The sequence below is a fragment of the Triticum aestivum genome, chromosome 5B (assembly GCF_018294505.1).
Source record: "Triticum aestivum cultivar Chinese Spring chromosome 5B, IWGSC CS RefSeq v2.1, whole genome shotgun sequence".
NCBI lineage: Eukaryota > Viridiplantae > Streptophyta > Magnoliopsida > Poales > Poaceae > Triticum > Triticum aestivum.
Genome location: NC_057807.1, coordinates 112,394,735 through 112,403,369, shown reverse-complemented (window position 1 = coordinate 112,403,369; position 8,635 = coordinate 112,394,735).

The following is an 8,635-nucleotide window of genomic DNA, read 5'->3' as shown; positions in this document are numbered from 1 at the left end:
TACCAAACCAGCAGCCCCGTCCTAGCCCAACTGGTAGCACACCCACGCTTGTAACCAGGAGACCTGGGTTCGAATCCCAGGCTCCCCACAGATTTTTGTTGATTTTATTTTTCATTGTAACACTGACGCTTTGGCCCCACCGGTCATACACACACCCAGCCACGTGGACCACGGCCCTACCAGTCAGTCTAATGGCTGGGAACAACCTAGGTGCATCTAGATTTCCCTCACGTTTTTCTGTTTTATTCCAAATTCGGAACATGCCAGTTTTGGCATATGCTGAGGTTTCCATTATAGGCTGTATTGGTTTTTGCATAAATGTGGGGATTTTTCTATAGCAACCTAGACATATTATATATGTTTTTGGGGTATAAAAATCCCACCAATCCAGTGGTGGCATTAGTTTCTGCATTTGAGCAAGTTCATGAACATGTCATTTTACATCATGATGTTGTCTTGTCATTTTTGTGTGTTTTATTTCAAGCATGCTATGAGGTTGTTTTTGTACAAGGATAGCTTCATTTTCCTACCTACTTCATGCTAGTACTTGTTCCATGCCATGATATGCCTGATAGTGAGTTAATCAAGCTTGTAAAGATGCCATGTTGAATCTGTTTTTGCCATGTCCTGAAATTTCACTAAGTCTGAAACTGTTAATAAAACTTGCTATGTTTACATGGGTGCCATCCTTTCTTATGGTCCTTTTTGGCTTATGGTCAGTAAGGGACTTTTGATCTATGCTTTGAGTAGATTCCTGCCATGTCTTGTTTTGCTATTATAAGTTCCTGTAGCTTGTTGTTTGCTTGCTCTAAACATGCCTTCCTGATATTAATTTCTGGCATACTAGTATTTTCACTAAGTCTGTGAACCTGATATTTTTTGCACTTTCACCATGCTTGTTTGAGCCTGTTATGATGTGATTTAGCCGTAGCTCAGTGTTCCTCTTTTGTTAAGCATCTCTTATAGTTCACTGCCATATGATTTGTTTGTATGTTGGAGTGCTGTAGCATAGTTTCTTGTGGCATGCTAAGTAGCATCGTGCTGTTAAACGCAGATTCGCGTCATTCTTGTTTTGCTTGTCATTTGCAAACCGTGCATCCGATTCCGGTGATCTTTATATCGATTTACCGAAATCATCTCATCTTTCCAGCAGCATACTTGGTTTGCCAAGTTGATGCCTTGTTCATCATTTTCCTTCCGGAGCACACATATGCATTGCATATCACATCTCGCATAGCATGTCATGTATTGCATCATATTGCTTGTGCATTGCTCCATGTTTGATTGTGGTTCCATTGCTTGTGTTCTTGCTTTGGGTAGAGCCGGGAGACGAGTACGTGTATGAGGAACCTGTTGAGAACGCCTACGAGGATCAAGCCTTCGACAACTCTGAGAACCTTGCAGGCAAGATGACCATACCTTCGATATCACTTCTATCTTTGCTTGCTAGATGCTTGCTCTTTTGCCATGCCTATGCTGCGATACCTACCACTTGCTATATCATGCCACTCATATTGCCATGTCAAACCTCTAACCATCCATGTCCTAGCAAACCGTTGATTGGCTATGTTACCGCTTTGCTCAGCCCCTCTTATAGCGTTGCTAGTTGCAGGTGAAGATGAAGTTTGTTCCTTGTTGGAACACGGATATTTTGGGATATCACAATATCTATTGTTTTAATTAATGCATCTATATACTTGGTAAAGGGTGGAAGGCTCGGCCTTATGCCTGGTGTTTTGTTCCACTCTTGCCACCCTAGTTTCCGTCATACCGGTGTTATGTTCCTTGATTTTGCGTTCCTTACGCGGTTGGGTGATTTATGGGACCCCCGTGACAGTTCGCTTTGAATAAAACTCCTCCAGCAAGGCCCAACCTTGGTTTTACCATTTGCCACCTAAGCCTTTTTCCCTTGGGTTTTCGCGAGCCCGAGGGTCATCTTTATTTACCCCCCCGGGCCAGTGCTCCTCTGAGTGTTGGTCCAAACTAGAGCACCGTGCGGGACCATTCCTTGGCAACTTGGATTACGTCGGTACCTGTACGCTTAGCTTATCCGGTGTGCCCTGAGAACGAGATATGTGCAGCTCCTATCGGGATTTGTCGGCACAATCGGGTGGTCTTGCTGGTCTTGTTTTACCATTGTCGAAATGTCATGCGAACCGGGATTCCGAGACTGATCGGGTCTTCCCGGGAGAAGGTTTATCCTTCGTTGACTGTGAGAGCTTATGATGGGCTAAGTTGGGACACCCCTGCAGGGTATTATCTTTCGAAAGCCGTGCCCGTGGTTATGAGGCAGATGGGAATTTGTTAATGTCCGGTTGTAGAAAACCCGAAGTTGACCTTAATTAAAATACATCAACCGCGTGTGTAACCGTGATGGTCCCTTCTCGGTGGAGTCCGGGAAGTGAACACGGTGTTGGAGTTATGTTTGACGCAGGTTGCTCTAGGATCACTTCTTGATCGCTACTAGCTTCACGACCGTGCCTTGCTTCTCTTCTCGCTCTCTTTTGCGACCGTAGCCACCATATATGCTAGTCGCTTGCTGCAGCTCCACCTCATTACACCAGCCTTCCCTTAAGCTTAAATAGTCTTGATCTCGCGGGTGTGAGATTGCTGAGTCCCCGTGACTCACAGATTCTACCAAAACAGATGCAAGTACCGATGAAACCAGCGCAGAGGGCGCAACTGAGCTGAAGTGAGAGTTTGATGAGGCCCTTGGTCATTACTATGTTTCATTTCCAGACGATTAGTAGTGGAGCCCAGTTGGGGCGATCGGGGATCTGTGTTGCATTTGGGGTAGTCTTCTTTTATTTTGGTGCCGTAGTCGGACCTTGAGTGTAAACTGAATGATGGATGTTTATTTATGTATTGTGTGAAGTGGCGACTGTAAGCCAACTATGTATCTTTTCCCTTATGTATTACATGGGTTGTGTGAAGATTACCTCACTTGCGACATTGCTTTCAATGTGGTTATGCCTCTAAGTCGTGCTTCGACACGTGGGAGATATAGCCGCATCGAGGGCGTTACAAGTTGGTAATCAGAGCCATCCCCGACCTTAGGAGCCCCATTGCTTGATCGTTTTTAGCGGCCGAGTTGTGTCTAGAAAAATGTTTTGAGTCATTTAGGATTATATATATCGGAGAGTTAGGAATTCTTTTTACTCCTCAGTCCCTTAGTCGCTCTGGTGAGGTCTCCTGACGTAGAAGTTTTGACTTTCCTCTCCTCAAATTTCACTAAAAAATTTTTTAGGTTCACGCGGGTATCTTGGAATCGTTCCGATGGTTTTATGATGAGAACATTGTCTTGGTGCCTCCTGTCAGGGGTTTAGTGGAAGTGTCCCGGGGAGTTGAGCTCTGAGGTGTTGTCGCCATAATTTTATCGTTGCAGTTCTGGAATACCTGAGTTTAGTACGCCAACATCGAAAATCTCTTTTATGCAGTTGTTGGTGAGATAACCCCGATAACCCAGTACTGAGGTGAGTACAGGAGTATTGCCATGACTCGTATAACAGATGCTTTTCGAAGGTTGAGGTACACAATTTCCGAAGGTTTCTTGGTTATGTGTTGACGGATGGATATAGCTGGATGTAGGGATTGTTAGTTTGGGTGAGATATATTGCTTCCCCTGTATCCCCAACACCTGATTGCATAACCGGAAAGTTTCGGGAGTTTATAGGTGGGATTCAAGTAGCTCTAGCACTTCTTCCCGCAGATATTTGGTTTGTGATTGGGTAATCCTTACCACTTATTTGTTCCATTCATGCCTTGTTTTTATTTTCATGCATCAATCTCTTATCAAGTGGCTTCTCACCTTAATGGACGTGATGTTTACTTTGGAATTCATTCGTTCATCCCTGTTCAAATGTTTATTGTGAAGACTATATGTTGCAATTTCTATCCGTTGATTCAACTTGTCTATCTGTCAATCAAGATGCTAACAGATGTCACCCTCTTCACGATGGCTCTGCCAACGCGTCAGAATCCGGAACGCAGTGATGGGAGTCAGGCGAACCCTCCATCTCCACCTCCGCCTCCGGAGGCATGGCAAACTTTGATGGCAACCACAAATGCCAACGCTCAGTTGTTGATTCAGCTGATGCAAGAGCGTAACCAAGGCCAAGGCAACCAAGGGAATCAAGGTCAAGGGCAGTTCTACCATCAGCCTCAGTTTCCTACCCTCAACCAGTTCCTTGCAAACCAGCCAAAGTCTTTCAGCTACTGTGCCGAGGCCACAGACGCCGACGATTGGCTCGTGGATATCAACAAGCATTTCGAATGCAGCAATGTCAGACCCGAGGACTACGTCAAGTTTGCGTCTTTTCAGCTCAAGGATCAAGCAGCTGATTGGTTCCAGCAATACAAGGATTCCAGAGGAGGTCGAGTGATTACTTGGACTGATTTCTATCGGGACTTTAAAGCTCACCACATTCCTACCAGTGTTGTTGAGAGCAAGCGTGAGGAGTTCCGCAATCTCAAGCAAGGCAACATGTCAGTGTACGAATACAACAAGCAGTTTCAGAAACTTGCTCGCTTCGCTAAACAAGACGTTCCTGATGAAAAGAGTATGATCTATCAATTCAGAGGTGGCCTTAGAGAGGATCTGCAGCTAGCTCTCGTTCTTGTTGAGCCTACTCAGTTTGATCAATTCTACAATATGGCCCTCAAGCAAGAAGGTGCTTAGCTCAAGTGTGAGGTTTCTAAGAAGAGAATCAGGGATGCAGTTCAGTCTTATTCTTCCTCTCAAGGCGCAGCTAAGCAGCAAAAGTTCTACCTTCCTCCTCCTCCGTTCCGTCAGCCTTACCAACAGAAGAACTCAGGTGGTCGTGGATCTTCCCACCCACCCAACCCAAGCTACCAGAACAAGTCTCAGCCTCAAGCTCTAAGGTTAAATGCTCCTTATCACCGTCCGCTCTCAGAGGTAACCTGCAACAAGTGTCAGCAAAAAGGTCACTATGCGAACAAATGCTTCAACCAAAGGCACCTTCCTCCTCCTCCTGTGAGGTCTTCAAGCAATGCAGTGGTCAAGCATAATCCCAAGTCTGCAAAGGTGAACATGATGAATGCAGCGCAAGCAGAGGATTCTTCTGACGTGATTATGGGTAATCTTCCAGTTAATGATATTCCTACAAAAGTCTTATTTGATACCGGTGCATCGCATTCTTTCATGTCATACCCATTTGCATTAGAGCACAATGTGGACACAGAGGTCTTGTCCAAAGTTATGCAAGTTGTTTCTCCGGGAAAACTTATGACTTCTAGTTTGGTTGCTCCTGATGTTTCCATCTAGTTGGGCAACTATAAATTTCTGGCTAAACCAATTGTTCTTGGTGACTTGGATATTGATCTAATTCTTGGGATGGACTGGCTTTCTCAGCACAAGGCTCAGCTTGATTGTGCTGCCAGGCAGATTCAATTGACACACCCTTCTGAGGATGTTATCATCTATGCCGCTCGTGACGAAACCATTCGGTTGTTTTCTCTCAATGAGAAGGGCGAGTTGGATGCTATCTCTCAGATTCTAGTCGTTTGTGAGTACCAAGATGTATTTCCAGAAGAGCTTCCGGGTATGCCTCCTCATCGGCCAGTCGAGTTCGTTATCGATCTTGAGCCCGGCACTGAACCCGTTTGCAAGCGTCCTTACAAGCTTGGACCCAAGGAGCTGAAAGAATTGAAGAAGCAGCTCGATGAACAAGAGCGTCTGGGTTTGATCAGACCGAGTTCATCTCTATGGGGTTGTGGAGTTCTTTTTGTCCATAAGAAGGATGGCACGGACCGACTTTGCGTCGATTACTGTCCATTGAACAAGAAGACAATCAAGAACAAGTATCCACTTCCCAACATCAATGAGCTATTCGAGCAACTCAAAGGTTCTAAAGTATTCTCCAAGCTTGACCTTCGTATGGGTTATCATTAGATTCGCATTCATAAACAAGATATCCCCAAGACAGCATTCAGAACAAGCTTTGGTTCTTATGAATATACTGTCATGTCTTTCGGCCTTGTCAATGCTCCTCCAACATTCTCTCGAATGATGAACTTTCTCTTCAACCCCTACACAAATGATTTCGTCTTGGTGTATCTCGATGATATTTTGGTCTTCTCCAAGAACAAGCAGGATCATGCCAAACATTTGCGATTGGTGCTCGACAAGCTCAGAGAGCATCAATTCTATGCGAAGTTTTCCAAATGTGAGTTCTGGCTTGATGAAGTTCTTTATCTTGGTCACATCATCTCCGCCAAGGGCATCGCTGTTAACCCCGAGAAGGTGTCTTCAATTCTGAATTGGGAACCTCCTCAGAATGTCAAGCAGCTCCGCAGTTTTCTCGGTCTTGCAAGCTATTGCCGAAGATTCGTTGAGAACTTCTCTAAGATTGCAAAGCCTCTTTCCAACCTCCTCTAGAAGCATGTCAAGTATGTCTGGACGCCTGAGTGTGATGTCGCTTTCAACACCCTCAAAGAGAAGCTAGTTACAGCTCCTGTCTTAACTCCTCCTGATGAGTCCAAACCATTCGAAGTATTCTGTGATGCTTCTCTTCAAGGTCTCGGTGCTGTGTTAATGCAAGAGAAGAAAGTTTTGGCCTATACCTCTCGTCAGTTGAAGCCCAACAAAAAGAACTACCCCACTCACGATCTTGAGTTGGCGGCAGTTGTCCATGCATTGATAACATGGAGACATCTCTTGTTGGCAAGGAAAGTGGACATTTTCACCGATCACAAGAGTCTCAAGTATATCTTCACTCAACCAAACCTCACCTCAGGCAAACTCGATGGGTCGAAATGATTCAAGAGTACAATCCAAGTATTGAATATACTCCTGGCAAGGCGAATGTGATTGCAGATGCTTTGAGCAGAAAGACTTATTGCAACAGCTTAATTCTCAAGCCCTTCCAACCGGATCTTTGTGAAGCTTTCCGCAAGCTGAATCTTCAAGTTGTTCCTCAAGGCTTTCTTGCCAACCTCATAGTCTCTCCTACTTTGGAAGATCAAATTCGTGAGGCACAACTCCTGGATACCATGGTGAAGAAGGTGAAATGTGGTATTGACAAGGGCATTTCCAAATACAAGTGCTATCGCTTGGATGACAAAGACACTCTTTTCTTCGAGGATCGAATTGTGGTTCCTAAAGGCGATCTGAGAAAAGTCATCATGAATGAGGCACACAATTCCCTCCTATCCATTCATCCTGCAAGTACGAAGATGTACCATGACCTCAAGCAATCGTATTGGTGGACTCGAATGAAGCGAGAAATTGCTCAATTCGTGAATGAATGTGATGTCTGCAGAAGGGTGAAAGCAGAACACCAAAGACCAGCTGGTCTCCTCCAACCTCTTGCTATTCCAGAATGGAAGTTTGATCATATCGAGATGGACTTCGTAACTGGATTTCCTAAGTCCAAGCGTGGAAATGATGCTATCTTCGTTGTCATTGACAAGCTTACTAAAGTGGCTCATTTTCTTCCTGTCAAAGAATCTATCACAGCAGCTCAGCTGGCAGAGCTATACACGTCCAGAATTGTCTCCTTGGACGGTATTCCACAATTGATCTCTTCAGATCGTGGAAGCATCTTCACTTCTAAGTTCTGGGACTCCTTTCAGAAGGCCATGGGCACCAACATTCGTTTCAGCACAACTTTCCATCCTCAAACAAGTGGCCAAGTCGAGCGAGTCAATCAAATCCTTGAAGATATGCTCAGGGCTTGTGTCATTTCCTTTGGCATGAAGTGGGAAGATTGTCTTCCATATGCCGAGTTCTCCTACAACAATAGCTTCCAAGCGAGTTCGGGCAAGGCCCCATTCGAAATTCTCTATGGCAGAAAGTGCCGTACTCCTCTCAATTGGTCCGACACAGGTGAACGCCAACTTCTTGGCAACGACTTGATCATAGAAGCCAAAGAAATGTGCAAAGTCATTCGTGAGAATCTCAAAGCCGCACAATCGCGCCAGAAGAGCTATTATGATGACAAGCACCGTGATGTGGCTTTTGAAATCGGAGACCATGTCTACCTCCGCGTCTCTCCAATGAAAGGCACTCGTCGCTTCGGTATCAAAGGGAAGCTTGCACCTAGATACGTGGGTCCTTTCAAGATCATTGGCAAAAGAGGCGATCTCGCCTATCAACTTGAGCTTCCATCCAACTTTGCAAACGTGCACGATGTGTTTCACGTGTCACAGCTCCGCAAGTGCTTCAAGATTCCTGAGCGCACTATCAACTTTGAAGAAATTGACCTCCAAGAAGATCTCTCTTATCTTGAGCACCCCATTGCTATTCTTGAAGAAACCGAGCGCAAGACTCGCAACAAGTCAATCAAATTCCTGAAAGTGAAGTGGTCACACCATTCCGACCGAGAAGCCACCTGGGAGCGCGAGGATCACCTCCGTTCCGAATATCCGGAGTTCTTTCAGTCCTAGATCTCGGGACGAGATCCTCTTGTAGTGGTGGAGTGTTGTAACACCCCGGATGTAACTTGCCATATTTGTAACTCCAACTCTTGCCATTTTCGGCATTGTGATATGATATTCCCTCCGTGGTTGGGTTATTGTCTTTTGTTTTGCATTTTGTTCATGTCATGCATCTCATATCATGTCATCATGTGCATCTCATTTGCAAACGTGTTCGTCTCATGCATCCGAGCATTTT